General features: G+C 45.1%; 1 protein-coding gene across 4 annotated transcripts in view; it reads left to right on the forward strand.

The window, feature by feature from the left end:
- Positions 1–24,914, forward strand: part of LOC126203282 (fatty acyl-CoA reductase wat-like) — a 236,390-nt gene that overhangs the window by 102,707 nt on the left and 108,769 nt on the right. The gene's annotated exons all lie outside the window — the stretch shown is intronic.

A 24,914-nucleotide genomic window follows, 5' to 3' on the forward strand; every position in this document is an offset into this window, starting at 1 on the left:
ACTGATTAAATGCTGAACTTCATGAGTAATCTACTTAATTAAACAAAGTGGTCCCTGTGCGTTAATGACGGGCCTAATAATGCTATTCATGAAATGGTCCCTGTGCGTTGAAAATTTTCGTAGCAAACTGATCCTGCAACGTCACCTTGTAGTGTACTTGCTTGGAAACTGGGTGTTCGTTGCTCTCTGTGCACCTGCTGCAAGTTGTAACTACAGTTGCTGAGAGCTTAGTGTTGCGCTCCATACAACAAGTGAACTATATACACACATCATTGAGTGAAACTCAATTGGATCTAGGATGTGGACAAAGCTCTTAGGTGAAATTTTTCGTTAACAATTTGTTTTTAAATTATCTGACATATTATTACTTGTACGAAATTCATATTACAACAGGCATTAACACTGACAAAGAGGAACATTGATATCAATCTCTTACTCTCACAAAGGTCAGAAAAATAATTAATAAACATGAAAAATACATTAAGCTGAAAATTACTCAGTCTTTAATGAAAAATCTTAAGTTCCCTGATATGGATGTCCCATTCAACACTGGTTCCAAACTACTCGCGAATGCAATGCAAGTAAATAAAAAATAGTACCTTCATTCCTCTACATATGCTTTTCTAATGTCATTACTGCACATTTCTTTCTAAATCACTGATCGATTCTTTCTACTCTTTTTCACAGTATTCGTACATACATATCATTTTACTTAAACACAGATGCACTTAACTTTACGTCTACACTGCCACGAGTCCTCTGCTTGGCTCCTGTCTCACTACTCCTGTAACGGTAGAACTTTCGCATTCTTCACTGCCAAACAGCGATGACGAAACAAGCACATCTCCCAGCGACACAGCTACTCTGACCAAAGATTACATGCGAATAAGAAGCAATTCAAAGTTGTCGCTTAGCGTTTCAGACATCCATAGTATGTACAAATTCTGGAAATGCAAATAACAAACGCCCAATAGACCTGAGTATTGGGGCAAGGGGAATTCTGGTGCACTCTGCATTGTTGTCAGATGTTTCCAAAGAAGACGTCATCCAAGATGGCGGCGTGTAGACTTGGCAACAGCACATGTCGGCACCCAAGGTGGCGGCCATGACATCATTCAAGGTGGCTGATTTTGGCGGGAAGTTTGAATTTTGGTGGGAAGATAGGTCAATTGAGCTACCTCCGGTAACCTATCCCCCTTTCCCAGAAAATGACAGCAAGATCAAATTCCGTCAGGACAATGCAACACAAATCTACTAACCTAAGAAAATGGTGGGAAGATAGGTCAATTGGGCTACCTCCACTAACCTAAGTCACCCAACCACCACCTCGTCCTAGGAAATGGCAGGGAGAGGTCTCGACCTGTGCCAGAGGTAAGTCTTTATTATTAAGCATGCACTATTTATTTAGACAATTTGATGCAGTAAAACCATCCAGAGTGTTCACCATGAGGTCCGGACTCCAACTGACTTAGTACACAGTACCACCACCAGAGGGCACTCTCATCCGTAACATAATCCAAGACGGCAGTCATGACATCAGCCGATGATGCAAGTATCATTAACCAAGATGGCAGGAAACAGTGCAATTGCCACAGGGTCCAGGACCACTACACAGTACCACCACCAGAGGGCGCTATCATCTGTTCCGTGCCTTAATCCAAGATGGTGATCATGACCTCAGCTGATGACCCAAGTACCATTATCCAATATGGCGGATTTAGGCGGAAAACAGTGTGGTCGCCATGAGATCTGGACCTTGTACACAGTACTGCCACCAGAGAGAAATGTCATCCATTCTGTGATGTAACCCACGACAGTGGGGGGGGGGGGGGGGGGATGGCAAAAACAGTGTGGCGCCACGAGGTATGGACCTAGTACACAATACTGTCACCAGAGGGTGCTGTTGTCCATTCCATGACATGACCCAAGATGACTGGAGGGGAAAATGACTTAGCCTGTGCTGGGGTGCTGGAGAGAGGAAGAAATGTACTTTATTTATTTTGGAACAATATATTTAGGGATGGATTTCAGATAGTATATTTTTCACACTGATACAAAACACACACTCTCACATGCTTGGGGTCACACCACACTTGTAAACTATTCCTAAATAACGCTATGCACACATGCAAACAACTCCTAAATTACCGAAATAATTTCAGTACAGACATGCAAACTCCTCCTAAATAATGCAGACATGAAATCAACTCATAAACTGTCCAAATAACACATAGCACAGCCTGCAGACCTGCTTGCAAAACAATGCAACAGACATGAAAACAACATGCAGAGACACTGCACACTGCCCCTGTCCACTGGACCACGCATGAGGCTACCGCACACACTCCCAGAAGCCAAGATGCACCGGCAACTGTCAAACCATTCACAGGTGCCCACAAGCATGAGGCCGCGACATCCCTCTCATATTGACACCTGAGAAATTCCTCTAGAAATACATGAGTACCTACGTACTATTGCTGACATGACCAGATGGGTGCAAAAACCTATTTGCAGAGTACAGACACTCAAAGGGAGCGAGCCACTGCCAGATGCAAACCAGCGTGAGCCATCATCCTCATGCCTCTGCTGACAGCATCTTAAATGTTCTCTGACTGTTATACTGACATCAAATATCTACCAAAATAAGGGCCAAGTCACCCTCTGGACCGAACGCATGAGTTTTAACTGCTGCCGATGTCATCCCACTCTCTACCTGCAGCCCAGCGAAGATCTATTTGCAGAGCGACTCACCCTACTACTACTGTTTGTGATCCTTCTCAATCAGTCATCGCCTATTACTCAGTGGATACATCACAGAACCTCTGACATGTTATTGAGACAGAACACGTTACAGATACTATAGAAATATCTAGCTGGGGTGGCGTAAGGGAGTCGCAAATACCGCTTATATTCCACGTTCCTTAGCCGAATCACTTTCAAAATTCAGCGATTTTATTACGAGGTTGCATCGTGGGCTATGCATAGCCAGACTGCTGGTGTGATAATATACACTCCAGCGATCACCATCTCGGTATTTGTCTGGACAAAAAAACCACCTCATTCAGAGGTAATGTTGTACCTCGATTTATAAATCAATTATACCTTTTAACATGGATACTTGTGTGCACCTGTAGAACCAAGAGCGCTTGTGACACTAACATAGAGTAGTTGTCGCGATCGGGTTTTTTAACATATGAGACGATTACGCCTATCTTCCTAAGGCACAGTGGTAGTACTCACAAGAAAAACTTATTAGACATGTCCACCAATCGCTGTTTTTCTCTCAGTACTATTTCGTATCGTAGGCAATCAGTTATTGACGAAGTACAGGGTGACACATGCGTAGTACTGAGGGTGCGGTAGTGGAAGGTGGTCGTGATGGGGATAGTTCTGATTCACACAAGACGCCATTTCATTTACTCAGTCACTACGGGACAGTGGGACTTGCAACGTCAAGTATTTGTCTATGATAGTTTCGTGAAAAGTGGTGAGTCTATTATTGCTACGCATCGATTGTTTCATGCGCGGTTTAATGTCGGTTGACATGGAGCTGTTCCGAGTCGTAACACGATCCTCAGATGGGTGGAAAACTTTAGATCAACTGGAAAAATACTGGATTAGAAGTATCCTGGCCCGAGACGCAGAGTAACGACACCAGAAAATGTTGAAAGGGTAAGGCAAGCGGCAGTCAGAAGCCCAGGATGGTCAGCTAGACGTCATGTTAGTTACGAATTTGCGAATCAGTCGTGAATCGGTTAGACGAATTTTGCATAAAGAATTAAAATTCCATCCCTACAAAATACTCATTGTCCAACAACTTAAGGAATTCTGCTGTACGAGAAGACTTCGCTTACAGTATGCGAGTGATTTTGGGATCGAATGAAAATGAAATTTTATTGATGAGCGATGAAGCTCATTTTCATTTAAACGGGACAATAAATAAGCAAAACCTACGGTACTGGGCTCCAGAGCATCCACACCTTATCCACTACCGTCCTCTACACTCAAATTCAAATGGTTCAAATGGCTCTGAGCACTATGGGACTCAACTGCTGTGGTCATAAGTCCCCTAGAACTTAGAACTACTTAAACCTAACTAACCTAAGGACATCACATACATCCATGCCCGAGGCAGGATTCGAACCTGCGACCGTAGCAGTCGCACGGTTCCGGACTGCGCGCCTAGAACCGCGAGACCACCGCGGCCGGCGCGATTTTTGAACCTTCCACATAGCATGGAAATATCGCACGAAGGTGGAGTGATGATAGTTCATCACATTTGCGAGTTCTAGACCACAGTGATGTGGATCATTGCGGATCAATGCGGTTAAACGATCTTCATCAAGCCGCGAGGGTCTTCCTGAACGTGCAGAGTCACTAATGTCAAAATTTTCCTCCTTTAAACGGAGAACCATTTTATTGCCGTTGTCTGTGCAATGGCATTATCCCCATACAAGATGCAAAGTTTTCCGGTTGCCTCCACTGCTGTTACCCTTCTGTTGAACTCAAACAGAAGAATATAACGGAAATGTTCCGATTTCTCTACTAGGCACTCCGTTTTTAGCGTCCTCAGCTCTGGTCACTATCTCCAAATGACAAAATGAAAATATGTCATCTTAAATAGCAACAGTGAACTACAAATAAAAATGACAATCGGTAAGAACACCCATGGCAACCGGAATCCCAACATACAAAACTAAGACGCTACGAACTTACACACCAACCTTACGGTTACATCACATACCTTCACCGTCCGACTACAAGAACAGCAGCTGCCAGGAAGTGGTGCGTTTGCATAAGCCTTGCATACAATCTATTCTGAACACGTAGTTACTTTACGTGTGAGCTGTATCTTCTGCGCGTGCAGCAGCTCTTGACTGTGGTGCTCCACAGACTATGAGTGCTCCGGACACTGGGCATGCCATGAGCTCCTGTAGCGCGTACTATAAGGATGCAGTTCTCAAAGTGATATGATATTCAAATTTACTTTACACCCAAATGGTACCTTAGCGGATGTGGTGCCTTATCATAACTACACTAATGGCCATTAAAATTGCTACACCATGAAGATGACGTGCTACAGACGTGAAATTTAACCCACAGGAAGAAGATGCTGTGATATGCAAATGATTAGCTTTTCGGAGCATTCACATAAGGTTGGCGCCGGTAGCGACACCTACAACGTGCTGACATGAGGAAAGTTTCCAACAGATTTCTCATACACCAACAGCAGATGACCGGTGTTGCCTGGTGAAACGTTGTTGTGATGCCTCGTGTAAGGAGGAGAAATGCATAGCATCACGTTTCCGACTTTAATAAAGGTCGGATTGTAGCCTATCGCGATTGCGGTTTATCGTATTGCGACGTTGCTGCTCGCGTTGGTCGAGATCCAATGACTTTTAGCAGAATATGGAATCGGTGGGTTAAGGAGGGTAATACGGAACGCCGTACTGGATCCCAACGGCCTCGTATCACTAGCAGTCGAGACGACAGGCATTTTATCCGCATGGCTGTAACGGATCGTGCAGCCACGTCTCGATCCCTGAGTCAACAGATGGGGACGTTTGCAAGATAACTACCATCTGCACGAACAGTTCGACGACGTTTGCAGCAGCATGGACTATCAGCTCGGAGACCATGGTTGATGTTACCCTTGACGCTGCATCACAGACAGGAGAGCCTGCGATGGTGTACTAAACGACGAACCTGGGTGCACGAATGGCAAAACGTCATTTTTTTCGGATGAATCCAGGTTCTGCTTACAGCATCATCATGGTCGCATCCGTGTTTGGCGACATCGCGGTGAACGCACATTGGAATCGTGTATTCGTCATCGCCATACTGGCGTATCACCCGGCGTGATGGTATGGGGTGCCATTAGTTACACGTCTCGGTCACCTCTCGTTCGCACTGACGGCACTTTGAACGGTGGACGTTACATTTCAGATGTGTTACGACCCGTGGCTCGACCTTTCATTCGATCCCTGCGAAACCCTACATTTCAGTAGGATAATGCACGACCGCATGTTGCAGGTCCTGTACGGGCCTTTCTGGATACAGAAAATGTTCGACTGCTACCCTGGCCTGCACATTCTCCAGATCTCTCACCAACTGAAAACGTCTGCTCAATGGTTGCTGAGCAACTGGCTCATCACAATACGCCAGCCACAACTCTTGATGAACTGTGGTATCGTGTTGAAGCTGCATGGGCAGCTGTACCTGTACACGCCATCCCAGCTCTGTTTGACTCAATTCCCAGGCGTATCAAGGTCGTTATTACGGCCAGAGGTGGTTGTTCTGGGTACTGATTTCTCAGGATCTATGCACCCAAATTGCGTGAAAATGTAATAACATGTCAGTTCTAGTATAATATATTTGTCCAGTGAATACCCGTTTATCATCTGCATTTATTTATGGTGTAGCAATTTTAATGGCCAGTAGTGTATATCTAATAAGCCTAGGAGTTTGCAATAGGAGCTGCTTATAGCAGACAGAGGGGCACATGCCAGCTATACTCAGTCGCTGTCAGTGTACGGGGTAGTCTCCTCGTTTTTCTGTCCGACTTCATGAATACTGCTCTAAACTAATTTCCCATGGCTCTGTTGAATGCGAATATAAAGTGAAACACATGATGAGCATTATTCGACGATGAGATTGCCATCCTTGATTAATAATATAGATTGTGGATTTAGAGCAAACCAAAGAGAGATGAATGTATAGACGAGCATCAGAAATGATGTTTTTAACAAAGGTAAAGGAATACTGGCATCACTAGCAAAGTAAAGTGCGACGGACGATCCAAAGAGAACATAAGAAACATTTCACTTCACTAGATTACTAGCATTAAACTTAGACGTCAATTTGAGAAAGAAATTTCTGAGACTCTGCGTCCGGAGCACAGTATTGTACGGAAATGAACAGCGGACTGTGTATGCCTCCCACCTGTCTTGTGAAATTACAAGTACTCGTGCAACAGATACATTTTGTGCCCTGAACTTAAACCCCAGAATATGAATTTGACACATGCGTAAAGCAATCTGATATTTTCACTGCCGATAGGTGAAAGGCAGTTCACACCTAGCGCAACGAAAGGAGGAGGCGCGAGGTTATTCACAAGTAACGCAAATGCACTTTGCACTACTACAAGTGTTGGATTCGTACGTTATACAGTACATGCTGGAAGGTGCTGTACGCTGCATTACGGACTACGGAAGTAGGTTACGTTCGTAGTTCGGAAGAAAGACTGGCAGAACGCAAGCTGATAGCACTTTTTTTGATAGATACGCAATTGTTTCTCAATTAGCGCTACTTCTAAGTAACATTTAACTGTTTCGTTCGGTCGATGGAAACTAAATGTGATGTGTAGTGTTCAGATCTTCAGTTTGCTTGTTAATTGTGGTGCTTGCATCTGAGGAACGTATTGTTCTTGTTGACCATGTGTTTCGACAAGGCGATAAATACACTAATTTAGTGACGGAGGCATTTTCTGAAACATTCCCGGAAACAGCTGCATTTCATCATAATGCAGTTCGTCAACTTCTTGAGAAATTTCGAGAGACAGGCTCAGTATTAGATGTCGAACGAAGTGCAAGACCATTTAAACTAAACAAAAAGTTGTTAGATATTTCCGACTTTATGCACCAGAGCCCCGCAAAATCATTGCGCAAATTGGGAAAGGGAAAAAATATCGGGCTTGCAACCGCATATAAAGTGTTTAGGTAAACATAGTAATTGGTCTCGTTCAAACAGACAGCAGTGCAAGAATTGAAAGATACGGATCATGAAAAGCTAATCCGTTACTACAAATGGTTTGCGTATATTATTGAGAGGAATATCACTGATATTCTTGACGTCAACTTCTGTGCAGGCGAGGCCTGCTTCCAGCTCTGTCGTCATGTTAACACACAAAACGTCTGATTATAGTCAACGGAGAATCCTCGTCCCGTGCTTGAAACACCATCGCAGAATCATAAAACTGGAGTACTGGTAGCAATATCCAGACGGCGCTTCATTGGACCTTTATTTTTTGGTGAAACCGTAGCAGAAGAGGTTTTTGTTTAATGATCCACGATTTCACTGGTCAGCTGAAGGCACAAGAAGTCAACTACTTGCGGTTTCAGCAACATGGCGCCACTGCCTCTTCCGGAAGAGTTTTTTGGGGAACATGTCTTCTCAAAAAATCTGTGGCCCCCTCGATTACCAGACTTTACTTCACTTGATTTTTTTCTTTGGGGAACAGCAAAATCTGTAGTGTACCGCAGTTGCCTATGCATGCTTTATGTCAACGCTTTGTGACTTAAAAACTTGAGTTCACTGCGTACGTTAGAAACACATCACAAAGCTGCAGAAAGTGGTCACCAATAAACTTAAGCAGGTTCACACTTGTATAGCCACTGTGGGTGTCATTGCCAACACACGTTGTAACTGCACAGCAACTTTGCGAACACAAAGTAGATCCGATACGTGCATGGACAAATGTCTTCTCCAAGTGCTACCTAATTCCCTTAATACTCGATAACATGTAGCATGCGTCTTAAATTCAGTGACCCACAGTCAGGTAGACCTAGCGCTCGATTTCGAATTAATGGCATTAGCAACGACTTACCCTGGTTGCTGAAAATGGTTTATTCCGTAAAACCGTAACAGGGAACTCGTGTTCCCTGTAACAGTGAATTTCAAGCGTAAGCAAGAGACCTACTGCTTCACAAGACTGTGTGGTGTCACCGCCAGACACCACACTTGCTAGGTGGTAGCGTTTAAATCGGCCGCGGTCCGTTAGTATACGTCGGACTCGCGTGTCGCCACTATCAGTGATTGCAGACCGAGCGCCGCCACACGGCAGGTCTAGTCTAGAGAGACTCCCTAGCACTCGCCCTAGTTGTACAGCCGACTTTGCTAGCGATGGTTCACTGACTACAGACGCTCATTTGCAGAGACGACAGTTTAACATAGCCTTCAGCTACGTCATTTGCTACGACCTAGCAAGGCGCCATATTCAGTTACTATGTGTTCTGAACAGATAATATTGTGACCGATGTACCGTCAAGAGCGACGTTCATCATTAATGGATTAAAGTTAAGTATCAAAGTAATTATGTCCGCTTTCTGAATTCTAATTCCTTGTCATGTTCCAGACCTCACGTCAGAATAGTTCTTCCCTCCTCACGCCAGCCTGCGTGAGCTAAACCGCGTGCATTTCGGCCTCCTCTAGTAACACGGTGTTGGCTCTTCTGCCAACACAACAGACTGTATGAAAATTACAGTTTCAATGCCAATACACGTCACTGAAATTGGTTACACAAGAAAAATTTATAAATTAATGATTCCTCGAGATTTCAATACAAGAAATAATTCCAAAATTACCAGTGGATAAGCTATACAGTTTTACCAGAGTGGGAGTAGATAAACATCGAATAAAAATAAAAACAAATTTTACAACGCAATAATGTAATAAATCCCCTGAAGATTTGGAAATGGGCGTGAAATGCTACTCTTAGGTCCCTTTAATTTACGTAGCAATAATCCGAAGACGGAATCAGATCACCACGTGTTCTGAATCAAACAGAATGTGAACAAAGACACGATATCCTCCATATGAGATATCCGCTCAACTGCGGGAAAGTCCGAAAGGGATAGAATCGAAGTGTTTGACGTATGATCTTAGAGAAGAATAGGTGCCGTGATAAGAAAACAAATTGAGTAGTGTTCTGCACAGTCGACAAGGAAAGCCGTACATCGGCATGGGCATGATGATAGGACATGTGTTAAGACATCAGGGAATCACTTCTGTGGTTCCAGGGAAAGTCATCGATGGGAAAAATTGTAGGGATTGTCAGATACAGGAATGCTGTACATGACAAATAACTAAGAAAGTTCCGAGGCTGACACAGGAGAGAAAATTCTCAAAGGCTTCTCTGGGTGCGACATAATTTTCATGGTTTCATAACGCATGTACACGAGATACTAGATAACATCAGTAGGTTTCGTGGATTTTGTTCACCAACGGTGTTGTTGTCTTAAGGGAGCTCGCATTCGTGTATTCGACGAAGACTATCGAAAGACAGTCAAGTATTAGTGCAGCACCAGAGGATGAGCAGAAGAGAATGAAATAATCAGGAAGTGCGGTTAGAGTTTCACGTTATCAAGATCAGAGAAAGGACACGAACAGGCAAAAATGAGGAGGAAGTCGATTGTGGACTTTAGCGGCGCGGTTAGAGGCGCCGTTCCACGGGTTGCGCAGCCCCTTGTTGTTAGCGTAAGTTGGATTAAGTTAGTTTAAGCAGTGTGTAAGTCTAGGGACCGATGACCTCAGCAGTTTGGTCACTTAGGCATTCACGCACATTTGAACATTTTCTGTGAATTCAGACTCTTCTAGGAAGCGAGTTTAATGTACTCGCTATGCGAGTAGCATTCGGGCTGTATCTGCAGTGATGTCACAGAATTCTTAGTGGCAATACAAGCTAAACGAGTACTGAGGAGCAGAAACGAAGAACCACCTAAAGAGACAATTTGTCCAAATTAAATTCTGTTTGGTCTCGATGTGGCAAAAAGACTACAAAAAGTTTAAATTGCCTTACGTAAGCAGTGATTAATGTAAACGTCGTATTATCGCAGTGAAACATAAACACTTTCATACATATTCAAGGGTAATAGGATACCGCTGCACAAACACAAACAAATGAAATGCACTCGTCCTACAACAGGTAACTCCACCTTTATGTATAGTAGCACTCAGGATTTTCACCGCTTGACGCCGTAACGGAGCAAATAGTTAGGATGGCTCTAAGCACTATGGAATGATGTTCTGCGGTGGCATTAGACCGGCCTCAGTACACTTTACGTGGTTGATAAGGGTGATATGACTGCTCTACGGTACTGCGGCGAGATTCTACGAGCATTAGTGGGACAATTCCATCGTGAAAAATCATAACTAGCGTGCTCTTCGAACTTTCTCATGAACACGTTACTTCGCTGTGCCAGGATCACCTGAATGGAGCGGTCTGCCTGTTCCCTGGACGTGAACTCAATCGAACACGTGTGGCATCGAGAGAAACGAGCTGGTTTTGGACGTCGACAATGACCGCGTACTCTGCGAGACTTACGCGTAATCGCCGTTGAAGAGTGGGACATAACAAAATGGTTCAAATGGCTCGGAGCACTATGGGACTTAACATCTGAGGTCATTAGTCCCGTACACTTAGAGCTACTTAAACCTAAATAACCTAAGGACATCACACACATCCATGCCCGAGGCAGGATTCGAACCTGCGGTCGTAGCAGTATAGCGGTTCCAGACTGAAGCGCCTAGAACCACTCGGCCACAGCGGCAGGTTGTAACGGAGCAAATACGTACAATCATAGTTACTGGCGGTACCTACTAATTACTTACTTATAATGTAGAGACTTTTTTTATACCAGTTCTGCTCAGGATAGCACGTTTACACAATGAAGTTGTTCTTCCACTACTAGTATTTCCATAAAGTAATGCCGGTCGTGCACTGAACAGTGGCATCCAGATTGTATCAAAAGGCCGCGGTTGGGAAGATCACTTTTCCCTTGTCGAAGATAAATAAAGCATCTTCGAATAAATATTAAAGTACACTACTGGCCATTAAAATTGCTACACCACGAAGAAATGCAGATGGTAAACGGGTATTCATTGGACATATATATTATACTAGAACTGACATGTGATTACATTTTCACGCAATTTGGGTGCATAGATCCTGAGAAATCAGTATCCAGAACAACCACATCTGGCCGTAATAACGGCCTCGATACGCCTCGGCATTGAGTCAAACAGAGCTTGGATGGCGTGTACAGGTACAGCTGCCCATGCAGCTTCAACTCGGTACCACAGTTCATCAAGAGTAGTGACTAGCGTATTGTGACGAGCCAATTGCTCGGTCACCATTGAAGAGACATTTTCAGTTGGTGTGAGATCTGGAGAATGTGCAGGCCAGGGCAGCCGTCGAACATTTTCTGTATCGAGAAAGGCCCGTACAGGACCTGCAACATGCGGTCGTGCATTATCCTGCTGAAATGTAGGGTTTCGCAGAAATGGAATTAAGGGTAGAGCCACGGTTCGTAACACATCTGAAATGTAACGTCCAGTGTTCAAAGTGCCGTCAAGGTGAACAAGAGGTGACCGAGACGTGTAACCAATGGCACCCCATACCATCACGCTGGGTGATACCCCAGTACGGCGATGACGAATACACGCTTCCAAGGTACGTTCACCGCAATGTCGCCAAACACGGATGCGACTATCATGATGCTGTAAACAGAACCTGGATTCATCCGAAAAAATGACGTTTTGCAATTCGTGCACCCAGGTTTGTCGTTGAATACACCATCGCAGGCGCTCCCGTCTGTGATGCAGCGTCAAGGGTAACCGCAGCCACGGTCTCCGAGGTGATAGTCCATGCTGCTGCAAACGTCGTCGAACTGTTCGTGCGGATGGTTGCTGTCTTGCAAACGTCCCCATTTGTTGACTCACGGATCGGGACGTGGCTGTACGATCCGTTACAGCCATTCGGATAAGATGCCTGTCATCTCGACTGCTAGTGATACGATGCCGTTGGGATCCAGCACGGCGTTCCGTATTACCCCCCTGAACACACCGAGTCCATATTCTGCTAACAGTCATTGGATCTCGACCAACGCGAGCAGCAATGTCGCGATACGATAAACCGCAATCGCGGTAGGCTGCAATCCGACCTTTATCAAAGTCGGAAACGTGATGGTACGCATGTCTCCTCCTTACACGAGGCACCATAGCAACGTTTCACCAGGTAACGCCGGTCAACTGGTGTTTGTGTATGAGAAATCGGTTGGAAACTTTCCTCATATCAACACGTTGTAGGTGTCGCCACCAGCGCCAACCCTACGTGAATGCTCTGAAAAGCTAATCATTTGCATATCACAGCATCGTCTTCCTGTCGGTTAAATTTCGCGTCTGTAGCAGGTCATTTTCGTGGTGTAGCAATTTTAATGGCCAGTAGTGTATTTTCTGAAATCCCGTTTTTTAATAACTCTGTTTTACTATACTTTTAGTATAAATACACTGATCACCCAGTATATTACCACCACTGACCTACTATCGATATAATCCCGTACAGGAGATAGCAGCGTCTGCTGGCGAGGAATGACAATCAGACACAACACGGTACGTGCTGTATCAGTGAGAGTGCTGTCCTTGTGTAGAATGCGGAAGGTGCGCGATCCATCGGAGTTTGACCGAGGACAGACTGTGATGGCCCGAAGGCTTCGCACGAAAATTTCGGAAACTGCACGACTTGTCGGGTGTTCGAGGAGTTTTGTGGTGCGTGTCTCCAACACGTGACGAAACCAAGCTGAAACCATGTCCACACGTTATGTAGTTGGACTGCCAACCCCCATTAAAGATGTCGGACGTCTTAGGCCGGGCAGTCTGGTAAATCAGAACAGACGGCGAACAGTAGCGGAACTAACATCAGACTTTAATGGCTGTGCAGAGTGCAGATGTGTCTTAACACACAGTACACCGAACACTCTTAACGAAGGGCCTCCGCAACCGACGACCCATCCATGTGCCAATGTTAACACCCCGACTTTCGCAAATACGACTGAAATGGGCACGTGACCTGGACGTTGGCGCAGTGGCAGAGCTTTGCATGGTCGATGAATCTCGATACCTTCTTCGTCATGCTGATGGGAGGACGCGAATCCGTCGCCTTCCAGGGGAACAGCTGGTTGACACCTGTACTGCGGGACAGAGACAAGATGGCGGCGGCTCAGTTATGCTCCTGGGAATATTCACGTGGGCATCCATGAGTGCATTGGAGCTCGTGCAAGGCACCGTGATGGCCAAGGACTATGTACACTAGTATCAGACTACGTACACCCCTTCGTAACGATCATATATCCCGACGGCAGTGGCATTTTTCAGCAAGATAATGCGCCATGTCGCAAAGCCAGGAGTGTGATGGAGTGGTTCGAGGAACACAGTGGCGAGATCCAGTTGATGTGCTGGCCCCCTGATTCGCCAGATCAGAACACAATCGAACACATTTGTGATGGGATTGAACGTAGCATAATAGCTCACCCCACCCCTCCCTGAAATTTACGGTAATTAGGTGACTTGTGTGTGCAGATGTGGTGCCAATTCTCTCCAGTGACCTAACAAGACCTCATTGTTTCCATGCCACGATTCGTCGCCGCCGCTACCCGTGCCAAAGGTGGACATACCGGCTATTAGGTAGGTAGTCAAAGCGTTCCGGCTGATCAGTGTATTTGAAACACAATAGAGCTCATAATACTTTGAGGGATGTATTAGGATGACTAAATTGCTCTAACAAGGGAACCTCCCCATCGCACCCCCCTCAGATTTAGTTATAAGTTGGCACAGGGATAGGCCTTGAAAAACTGAACACAGATCAATCGAGGAAACAGGAAGAAGTTGTGTGGAACTATGAAAAAATAAGCAAAATATACAAACTGAGTAGTCCATGTACAAGATACGCAACATAAAGGAGCGTGTGAGCTGACGAGCGCCGTGGTCCCGTGGTTAGCGTGAGCAGCTGTGAAACGAGAGGTCTTTGGTTCAAATCTTCTCTTGGGTGAAAGATTTAATTTTTTATTTTCAGATAATTATCAAAGTTCAGGCACTCACACATAATCAACTTCGCTCTCCAAAATTCCAGGACATGTTCAGATTTGCTTGGACATATACGGAATTTGACGGTCTACGCAAGGAAACATTTGAAAACGTAAAAAACATATGTTTTGACAGAGCACAGGGAAAACTGCGCGACTTTGAAACTGTTGCATTCATTTGATGCAGTTTATGTGACAAACTCTTATGTTTTCATCACTGTTTTTGGAGTGATTATCACATCCACAAGAAAACCTAAATCGGGCAAGGTAGAAGAATCTTTTTACCCATTCGCCAAGTGTGCAAGTTAGGTGGGTCGACAACATATTCCTGTCACGTGACGCACATGCCGTCACCAGTGTCGTAAAGAATATATCAGACGTGTTTTCCTGTGGAGGAATCGGTTGACCTATGACCTTGCGATCAAATGTTCTCGGTTCCTATTGGAGAGGTACGTCCTTTCGTCTACTAATCGCACGGTTTTGCGGTGCGGTCGCAAAACACAGACACTAAACTTATTACAGTGAACAGAGACGTCAATGAATGAACAGACAGATCGTAACTTTGCGAAAATAAAGAAAGTAAAATTTTCAGTCGAGGGAGGATTCGAATCAAGAACCTTTCGCTCCGTAGTTGCTGACTCTAACCACGAGACCACGGCGCTCATTAGGTATTATTGTCCTTTATGTTGCCTATGTTGCACATGGACTACCCAGTTTGTATATTTTGCTTATTTTCTCATAGTTCCACACAACTTCTTGCTGTTTTCTCGATTGATCTGTGTTCAGTTTTTCAAGACCTATCCACTGTGTCAATTTATAACCAAATCTGAGGGGGGTGCGATGTGGAGGTTCCCTTGTAAGAAGCTGGACTCGATGTTCCCAGGAATTTATGAACGACGTCATTAGCTCCCACTGAGAAGCCGATGGAAAATCTTCGCAATGCTAGATTACCCCAAATTTTGTAGAAGAACGGTTCAGAGATCAAATTACGTACCTTCTGAGGAACTAATCTGACGCAGGTTTGGGATAGGTTTGTTGTATCTCGAATTGTATGCCTATTGTTTGCTAAACGCCTGGTACTTGCGTAACTTGCGATAAGAGGAAGGGCGAGCTTGCAGGTTAATGTCGGCATTTAACTTGCACGCTATGGCCTTGTCCAGCACCGTAACCTTAACCGTGAACGAGGACAAACAGCGCAGTTACTTCGAACGTACTTCAAGCGTCAGGCATATATGCCCGCCGTTACTGTTTAGCAGTTCAGTTTCTCCTGCGTGCAGGAAGGTATCCAGCAGTTTGTTGGGACATTCATTTCGTTAATATCTTAATTCGTTGCTAACATTCCTCTGGTAACAGTTGGCCCAGTATTTTCTTATTTAGTTAATCACTTATGCCTTTATTCATACTTTTACCCAACTCTGTTTTCGCAGCTTTTATCTGCCACTCATAAATCTGCCAGTACTGTAAAAGAAATACGTAGTTTCTTTTAGTATTTCAATACTATCTACCCTAACCGCCCCAGACTGCAGATCGTCATTCACTCATACTTGGTGATTCAACGTTATGTTATCAGGCAAACAGTGGATATTTTCCTGGTCATGAAATATGTATTAACAGGAATTTAAATAAAAATTGCCATAATTTGTAATTTGCATAGTGGTCTAGACTTGTTTGTGATCATGTGTAACACCTAGAAACTATGCTGCGCTAAAGCTGTCATACACGTTAGGTACATTGTTAATAGACACATATTTACCTCATTTGATGGTTCAAATGGCTCTGAGCACTATGGGTCTTAACTGCTGTGGTCATCAGTCCCCTAGAACTTAGAACTATTTAAACCTAACTAACCTAAGGACATCACACACATCCATGCCCGAGGCAGGATTAGAACCTGCGACCGTAGCGGTCGCGCGGTTCCAGACTGTAGGGCCTAGAACCGCTCGGCCACCCCGGCCGGCTTACCTCATTTGAGTAGTGACATAATTTTAGGTATAATTTTGAATCAACTTCCATATTCTGTAACGGCTAAACAAACTTTCTCAAAAGACATATTGTCTTGGAATACAAGTAATGTAGTAATACGACTTTAATTTTTTAATTTTGCAGTGAAGTAGTCGAAAATGCCGAGAAACAACTTCGTTTTTAAACCACTTAGCCCAGTATGTGCTGAAAGAAAGCACAGCGGTCAAGTTGCATATTACGATAGTAAAATGGCATTAGATTTCTACCTTTACTTCTCTGAGAGCACACTTTGAACAGTAGATGAATTTGGCGGAAGCTTACTACACAATCATCATAACACCAACGTCACTTAGTTGCTAAATTAAGTGTGGACGTTAATAGAAGTCGGTCACTAATACAATATCTACCTGAGACTCTCTTCTTCCTTGATTGATAGTTTTTTTTTTAATTTTTTACTTCAGGCTTCTGACTGGTTTGATGCGGTTGGCCACAAATTTCTCTCCTGCGACAATCTCTCAGAGAAGCGCATGCACTCAATGTTCATAGTTATGTGTTGGATGTATATACCACGGAGGCTATCCGCTGATGTAACAGATATCCTATCATTCTGTCTCTTCCTTCTGTCGCTGTTCACCATATGCCGTCGCCGATTCTGATGAGAATCTCCTCATTTATTACCTTATTAGTGCACCTAATTTTCAACAGCCTTCTATAGCACAACATCATGTGTTATTTTGCTTCCAAGGTAGGAGGATTTCTTCATATCTTCTACTGTGTGGTCATCAGTTTTGATGATATCACTAATCTTGTCAGTTACTACTCGTCACTTCAGTCTTTTTCGGTTTATTCTTAAACCATATTCTGTACTCGCTCCATTCAGTAGATTCTATAATTTTTCTTCACTTTCGTGGAGTACAGCGATATCATCAGCGAATCTGATGATTCATATTCTTTATTCCTGAATTTGAATTCTAGTCTTGAACCTTTCTTTTATTTCCGTCACTGCTTCTTCGATGTATAAATTGAACAGTAGATTACATCCCTGTCTTGCACTCTTAATCCGAGCGCTTCGTTCTTGATATTTCACTCTTTTAGTGGTCTTTCTTGTTCTTACAGATTATTCGTCTTTTACTATAGCTTGCTCCTATTTTTTATCAGAATTCCGATCACCTTGCACCATTTTACACCGTCGAATAGTTTTTATAGGTCGACAAATCGTGTGAAAGTGTCCTCATTTTTCTTACGGATTGCTCCCATTATTGAGCGCAACGTCAGAATTACCTCTCTGGTGCCTTTACCTTCCCGAAAGCCTAGGAAAAAGTTATCTAACCGATCCTCAGATTTTTTCCTTCTTCTGTATATTATGCTTGTCAGAAACTTAGATGTATAAATTGTTAGACCGAATGCGTGATAGTTCTCGCAATTACCTATTCTCGCTATCTTCGTAACTGAATGGATGATATTTTCCCGAACATGTGAAGGTGTCTCCTGTTTCATAGATTCTAGTCACCAACTGGAATAGTCGTTTGGGAACCATGTCCCCCAATGACTTCAGATATTCCGAAGGAATGTTATCTATCCCTTCTGTGATCGCAAGTCTTCCAAAGCTCTGTTAAACTATAATGCTAGATGCTCTGGGTCTTTCATATCGACTTCCACTCCTTCTTCTATCACCTTATCTAGCAACTCCTCACCCTCTTAGAGGCCTTCAATGTACTCTTTCCACCCATCCGCTCTCTCCATTGCACTCTTATTAATTTTGAAGCTCTTGCTTTTCGTTTCACCGATGGTTGTTCTGACTTTTCTATAAACTAAATGAGTCCTTCCAGCGATCATTTTTCTGTCAATTTCCTCTCATTTTTCTGTATTATTTGCATCTTGGATTCCCTGCATTTCGTATTTATTTGATTCCTAAGTGATTTGCATTACTGCATTCCTGTCTTTTCCAGAACATTTTTGCATATTCTTCTTTCATATCTGAATTGGTTTCTTCTGTTAGTAAAAGGTTCTTCGCAATTACCTTCCTTGTGCGTATATCTGTCTGCCTAGCTTTGTGATTGACGTTTCCATATACGCCTGTTACTCTTAAACTGATCTGTCTACTATGATATTCACTATCGTAGTATCAACAGCCTTATATACACTCCTGGAAATGGAAAAAAGAACACATTGACACCGGTGTGTCAGACCCACCATACTTGCTCCGGACACTGCGAGAGGGCTGTACAAGCAATGATCACACGCACGGCACAGCGGACACACCAGGAACCGCGGTGTTGGCCGTCGAATGGCGCTAGCTGCGCAGCATTTGTGCACCGCCGCCGTCAGTGTCAGCCAGTTTGCCGTGGCATACGGAGCTCCATCGCAGTCTTTAACACTGGTAGCATGCCGCGACAGCGTGGACGTGAACCGTATGTGCAGTTGACGGACTTTGAGCGAGGGCGTATAGTGGGCATGCGGGAGGCCGGGTGGACGTACCGCCGAATTGCTCAACATGTGGGGCGTGAGGTCTCCACAGTACATCGATGTTGTCGCCAGTGGTCGGCGGAAGGTGCACGTGCCCGTCGACCTGGGACCGGACCGCAGCGACGCACGGATGCACGCCAAGACCGTAGGATCCTACGCAGTGCCGTAGGGGACCGCACCGCCACTTCCCAGCAAATTAGGAACACTGTTGCTCCTGGGGTATCGGCGAGGACCATTCGCAACCGTCTCCATGAAGCTGGGCTACGGTCCCGCACACCGTTAGGCCGTCTTCCGCTCACGCCCCAACATCGTGCAGCCCGCCTCCAGTGGTGTCGCGACAGGCGTGAATGGAGGGACGAATGGAGACGTGTCGTCTTCAGCGATGAGAGTCGCTTCTGCCTTGGTGCCAATGATGGTCGTATGCGTGTTTGGCGCCGTGCAGGTGAGCGCCACAATCAGGACTGCATACGACCGAGGCACACAGGGCCAACACCCGGCATCATGGTGTGGGGAGCGATCTCCTACTCTGGCCGTGCACCACTGGTGATCGTCGAGGGGACACTGAATAGTGCACGGTACATCCAAACCGTCATCGAACCCATCGTTCTACCATTCCTAGACCGGCAAGGGAACTTGCTGTTCCAACAGGACAATGCACGTCCGCATGTATCCCGTGCCACCCAACGTGCTCTAGAAGGTGTAAGTCAACTACCCTGGCCAGCAAGATCTCCGGATCTGTCCCCCATTGAGCATGTTTGGGACTGGATGAAGCGTCGTCTCACGCGGTCTGCACGTCCAGCACGAACGCTGGTCCAACTGAGGCGCCAGGTGGAAATGGCATGGCAAGCCGTTCCACAGGACTACATCCAGCATCTCTACGATCGTCTCCATGGGAGAATAGCAGCCTGCATTGCTGCGAAAAGTGGATATACACTGTACTAGTGCCGACATTGTGCATGCTCTGTTGCCTGTGTCTATGTGCCTGTGGTTCTGTCAGTGTGATCATGTGATGTATCTGACCCCAGGAATGTGTCAATAAAGTTTCCCCTTCCTGGGACAATGAATTCACGGTGTTCTTATTTCAATTTCGAGGAGTGTAACTTCAAAGTCATATCATAATTTCACTGTACTTTAGTGTCTGACTTCTTTCCACACTGATTCTTCCGAGCGATTCTCTTAAACACCATCTCTTAAATGTTTATTATGAGGTCACGTCATCAAATATTCAGCATTCACTGCTAGACAAAGCTCTTCCCTAGCGTAGCAGCCGGCCGCTGGTGGCCGAGCGGTTCTGGCGCTACAGTCTGGAACCGCGCGACCGCTACGGTCGCAGGTTCAAATCCTGTCTCGGGCATGGATGTGTGTGTTGTCCTTAGGTTAGTTAGGTTTAAGTAGTTCTAAGCTCTAGGGGACTTATGACCTCAGCAGTTGAGTCCCATAGTGCTCAGAGCCATTTGAACCAACCCTAGCGTAGCAATACACTTCCGTCTCAGTCCGACATATCTTGCTCCACTGGATGCCGTCTCTGTCTTTCTTACCTGCCGGAATCCATATTGCGGGCCCCTATATAGCGGGCGGGGGGGGGGGGGGGGGGGTGTACAAACGGGGGTATCTGCACTGATATTCTTGAAGTAAAAAAAAGGGGACGGGGCTGTACGAGCTGAGCTGAATAACCCGAACAGGTGAATGCCAATCGCTGTTTGTTTATGGGGTTGATTGGATGTGAGAATGATAAGCATTGTTATAATTACTAGCGAAATCCATAGATTCAAACTACCAGAGTGAAAATAAACGACTAACAGGAATAGCAGGTAAGAAAGATTACATATTATCTTCTCGGTGTATCCAAGAAAATGAAATTCTGACAGGAAATTTTTTCCAGATTGCTACATTGCTAAGGGCCAGTTGTACAGTCCCCGGGTAGCAGCAGCATAAGTCCTATTCTGGGAATAGCGCGGAAAACGCGTTTTATGGATAATGTCTAACCGGAGAATAAACGCGGAATAAAAATACCGGTGATTCTGACAGGGTTAGCGAAGTCAACAGCAGAATAAGTTTTGACAATGGCAATGGCAAGAATAGTTATAAAATTAGTGATGACAAGATTGTTTGTTGGAACGACGAAGGAGAAAGAAAAACGGGGACATCACACAAATTATGTGGAAGAATATTTATATAAAAATTTCATACTACTACTTTTAGACCTCAAGCTCGAGAAACTGGAGCGTATGAATGAAATGTGAAACTATTTCCTATGATTTTGCTTCTAGTAGGCCTAAAAGGCATTTGATATTGGTACTTCGTGAATTATATTCTGTCATGTTGCTTATGTAAATGGGTAACATAAGAATGATCATTTGTGCCAAAAGAGTGTCGCTTATTTGAAGTGTGTTACGACTGCTATAATATTAGAAAGGCCTATTTCCTTTTATCTAGCAGGCAGCGACAAAATAGACGTAATCAAATCGTGAAACCACACCAGTCTTGGGTACTATGCGTGTTAACAGCTTTTTCAGTATTAGACAACGACATTTTGATTTTTCACGTAGCAAAACGTTTGACTAACTTTGATGAGGTAATAGATTCTTTCGCAGAAAGGAAAGTTCGCCGTGTAAAGTTGTAGCAAGATTTGGGAGAGAAAAAACGGCTGCTTTTACGTTTCCTATATTTAATTTTATGGTACACAAAAGAGAAGGTTATTAGACAGTAGGCAATAAAGAGCGCAAATTTTCTGAAGAGCTCTTATTCTCCTGGTCACAAATAATCGCACCCAGTATTAATTCTGATTTCTTCAAAAGGGGTTAGGACGTCAAAACGGCCGACAGGGAACAGGAGAGACACCGCTGGATATTTTAATTTCCACTGTCCTGAATATAGGTTTGATGGCTTCCATTACAAAATATACACGTTTGAACTCCGCAGAGCGAAATACAGTGACGTGCGATGGAAAAATGCTGTGTCTAAAGGCATGGAACACTTAAGACCAAGTGATGTGTTTTACATTTCCTCGAACATATATGTTTTGGGTGTACGTGCGCTACAAAATGAACATATTTTTGAAAAAAGGATTTTTTGATTTAAATTTTTGATGTCGCATCTCAAACGCTAGAGGGTGAGGGGTGGGTGGACCACTATCAGGTTTTTGCCCCGGTTCGGAAATATCGTAGACCCGGAGATGGATATTGGTGGAAATAGAATCGCGTGTGTCTCCGCTCATACAGCCCGTTCTGGTCGTACATTGTACAGCATCTTTCTGTGGCTCTTTACTGACACACGGGCGTAAATTCCGTATTTCCAACAAAACAACTGAATTATTGATTATTTGCTATCCGTCCCATCTCCGCACGGGTAGAGCTAAGTAGTGATATATACAAAAGTTTCTCGTGAATGAGTTTGTCTATAAGTGAAAACCGTGTCAAAATCCCTCCTATAGTGCCCGATATTAGCCATAAACATGGCATGGGACTTCATAATACACACATTGCATGTTGTACCACCATACTGCGAGACATTCAGAGTTGGTGGTCCGGATTGCTGTATACACCGGTACCTCTAATAACCAGTAGCACGTCCTCTTGCATTGACGCATGCCTGTATTCGTCGTGGCATACTATCCACAAGTTCATCAAGGCACTGTTGGTCCAGATTGTCTCACTCCTTAACGGCGATTCGGCGTAGATCCTTCAGAGTGGTTGGTGGGTCACGTCGTTCATAAACAGCCCTTTTCAGTCTATCCCAGGCATGTTCAATAGTGTTCATGTCTGGAGAACATGCTGGCCACCCTAGTCGAGGGATGTAGTTACTCTGAAGGAAGTCATTCACAAGATGTGCACGACGGGGGCGCGAATTGTCGTCCATGAAGACGAATGTCTCGGCTATATGCTGCCGATATGGTTGCACTATCGATCGGAGGATGGCATTCAGGTATCGTACAGCCGTTACGGTTGCACGCTTGACCACCAGAGGCATATGTCGGCCCCACATAATGCCACCCCAAAACAGCAGGGAACCTCCACCTTGCTGCACTCGCTGGACAGTGTGTCTAAGGCGTTCAGCCTGACCGCCTTGCCTCCAAACACGTCTCCGACGATTGTCTGGTTGAAGGCATTGCGACACTGATCCATGAAGAGAATGTGATGCCAATCCTGAGCGGTCCATTCGGCATGTTGTCGGGCCCATCTGTACCGCGCTGCATGGTGTCGTGGTTGCAAAGATAAACCTCGCCATGGACGTCGGGAGTGAAGTTGCGCATCGAGCAGCGTGCTGCGCACAGTTTGAGTCGTAACACGACATCCTGTGGCTGCACGAAAAGTATTATTCAACATGGTGGCGTTTCTGTCAGGGTTCCTCCGAGCCGTAATTCGTAGAAAGCGGTCATCCACTGCAGTTGTAGCCATTTGGCGCCCTGAGCGAGGCATGTCATCGACAGTTCCTGTCCCTCTGTATCTCCTCCATGTTCGAAGAACGTCGCCTTGGATCACTCCGAGATGCCTGTACACCCCGTTGTTGAGAGCCCTTCCTGGCACAAAGTAACAATGCGGACGCGATCGAACCGCGTTATGACATCTAGGCATCGTTAAACTACAGACAACACGAGGCCATGTAGCTTCTTTCTGGTGGAATGACTGGAACTGATCGGCAGTCGACTACCTCCGTCCAATAGGCGCTGCCATGCATGGTTGTTTACATCTTTGAGCGGGTTTAGTGACATCTCTAAACAGTCACAGGGACTGTGTCTGTCATACAATATCCACAGTCAACGTCTATGTACAGGAGTTCTGGGAACCGAGGTGATGGAGAACTTTTCTTGATGCGTGTATGTATAGCTTTCACCAGTTTACGAATCCGCAGTACCCGATACGACTGGGCGTCCACTGCTGTCGTGAATGGAGGTAGTGAGGCGTGCTTTCGCCGAGGTGCCGATTAGGGCCCTCGTTCGTGTTGTCGCGAAGAGGCGGCCGACACTGGCTTAGCGCCGCCCAGGCACGCCGCGCTGTGTGTGTATGTGTGTGTGTCGCATCGCTTTCGACGCGTGCTCACGCGTCCACGCGTGGCCCTACCGGACGCTGGCAGTCACTGGCATTGCGCGCTGCCTTTCACCGGCGCTGGACTCCGGCCGAGACACCTGCTAGCACGGTCACACCGAGCCACAAGTTCAAGGGGACGCCGCCACCGACTCAGGTCCACGACCGCCGGCACAACTCCGCACCGCAACGCCGATTGCACGATCAGTTTCTTTCAGGCACGAGCAACAGTAGTACAAAATTTGAAAAAGACATTTTTTCCCCTTCGGCCGTGACAGCTTTACTCTACTTAAAACCTACTTCATAAGAGACTATGGAGCCGGTTGTTAATACCCAGAGACATTATCCATTATACCAAGTTTGATCCATCTGTGAATAAACCGCAATTTGACGAACTTCGTTTTACTTTCGCAGTGGCAAAAGCTTTCTCAAAAGGCAGCAGAATAATGAAAGGGGTGTTCAACAAGAGGTAACCCGAAACGAAGGTGGTAACAAAATTCTCGCAAGAGACATCGTTTAGCTGCTCACTATCTCTGTGTACTCCATCACTTTGACAGTTTAAACTTAACGTACAGTGGAGAGCACATACGTCAGGCAGCAGTATGCAGACTTTTCGCCACTGTACCGCCCCTCAAAAGACGCGACATAGTATACACTGTCCTTGGTCTGCTGCTGTGACAAAACGCCTGTAATCTTCACCAGTGGCAGCTAAGTGAATAAACAGTTCTCCACCTGAAGATGATAGTGTGAACTATAGAAACCCGTAGTGCCAAATAAACAAGTGACTGACGTAGAAAACTGTTTTACTTGTTAAAAACCGTTAAAC

The sequence above is a fragment of the Schistocerca nitens genome, chromosome 9 (genome assembly GCF_023898315.1).
Source record: "Schistocerca nitens isolate TAMUIC-IGC-003100 chromosome 9, iqSchNite1.1, whole genome shotgun sequence".
Classification (NCBI taxonomy): domain Eukaryota; kingdom Metazoa; phylum Arthropoda; class Insecta; order Orthoptera; family Acrididae; genus Schistocerca; species Schistocerca nitens.